At 47.8% G+C, this 1,384-nt stretch overlaps 1 protein-coding gene across 2 annotated transcripts in view; it reads left to right on the forward strand.

Annotated features, from left to right (window-relative positions):
* The window catches only part of kcnh5b (potassium voltage-gated channel, subfamily H (eag-related), member 5b), a 196,240-nt gene that overhangs the window by 17,911 nt on the left and 176,945 nt on the right, over positions 1-1,384 (forward strand). The window contains exon 1 of one of the 2 annotated variants that reach the window (XM_032500627.1): positions 590-728. The exons of the other annotated variant lie outside the window; for it this stretch is intronic. The gene's annotated coding sequence lies outside the window, so the exon portion shown is untranslated. Of the gene's footprint in view, positions 1-589; positions 729-1,384 lie in introns of those variants that run through there. 2 annotated transcript variants of the gene reach the window in all.

Consider the following 1,384-nt stretch of genomic DNA (forward strand, 5'->3'; position numbering starts at 1 on the left):
ACCCCCTCACAGTCAGACTCTACAGGATGTCCCTCACAGTCAGACTCTACAGGGTCCCACAGTCAGCACTACAGCCGTCCCTCACAGTCACACTCTACAAGCGCTGTCCCTCACAGTCAGATCTACAGGCCTGTCCCTCACCGTCAGACTCTACGGCCTGTCTCATCAGTCAAACACTAGGCCTGTCTCACAGTCAGACTCTACAGGCCTGTCCCTCACAGTCACACACTACAGGCCTGTCCCTCACAGTCAGACTCTACAGCCGTCCCTCACAGTCAGGATCTAAAGGCCTGTCCTCACAGTCAGAGCCTCTAAAGGACTGTCTGTGTGTGTGTGTGTGTGTGTGTGTGTGTGTGTGTGTGTGTGTGTGTGTGTCTCATTTATTGTATCCAAGCACATTATGCATTTTAGGAAATAGACTACTTATACAGTATATTGTGTGCATTTGGAGAAAAAAAGAAAAAGATGGTTGAGGTCCTGTTCGTTTAAAAAAAATAAAAGCAGATAAATAGTAAATGTAATTGGTCGAATTAATCCAATGGGATCGCTTGTTAACTGCACGCAGGAGAGTTACCCCAGTTTGACCATAGATGCACGGAGGATTCACAAGTTTTGCCGTTTACTTTACTTTAGGCAGGTGCGGAGTTGGCAGATTTTTTACTATGGAACTAGCAGCTGTTTCTGCATCAACAATGTGCCCAGAGACGGTGAACCCAGCTAGCTTCAGGGTGAGTAGAGAGGGACGGTGGGTTCTGTGGTTTAGCTAGTTAGCGGCTAGTAAACGCATTATAATGGGTCTGTGATCTCGTCGGAGTCTTGCTTTATTTATACAGTCCATATAGTTCCAACGTATTTAGCTGCTAGCCCTTTCCCCTCGGTTGGCTCGTCTGGTATCTAGCTTGGTGTTGTGTCTCAATTTTAAGTATGCCCAGTGTGTCAGTCTCAGTTTTGTTGAATGCTATAAAGCCTATACGTTGGGCTTTATTTTGTAAGTGAAGATATGTTCGTGTTGTGCGTATGTGACAACAAAGTTACACCCAGCCCTTTGCCTAGTAGACTTGATAGTACGCAGGATAACAGGTAACCATAGCTACCAATCTGTCCTCTGCTTGCCGTGAGCGTTTCCGCCCCGGGTCTGCGGCAGGTAGCATCGGTGGTGTTACTTGCTAGCCAGTTTTAAGGCAGCTAGCTGCTAGCCATGAGTTGTGGACTGGTTTCCTTGTCAAAGGTAGCCTGTGGAAATGTGTCATAACCCCAGCTGCCCTATACAGGTTATTACTGCAGCCAGGGGCAATACCACCCCCCCCGACGTCTTGGTTTCCATTTCCTCAGCCATGTCTGCTAGCCTCACACTCTTTGTATGGTGTTCCTATGGCTGCGCTGC

Source organism: Etheostoma spectabile, chromosome 20 (assembly GCF_008692095.1).
Source record: "Etheostoma spectabile isolate EspeVRDwgs_2016 chromosome 20, UIUC_Espe_1.0, whole genome shotgun sequence".
In the NCBI taxonomy this organism is placed as follows: Eukaryota; Metazoa; Chordata; class Actinopteri; order Perciformes; family Percidae; genus Etheostoma; species Etheostoma spectabile.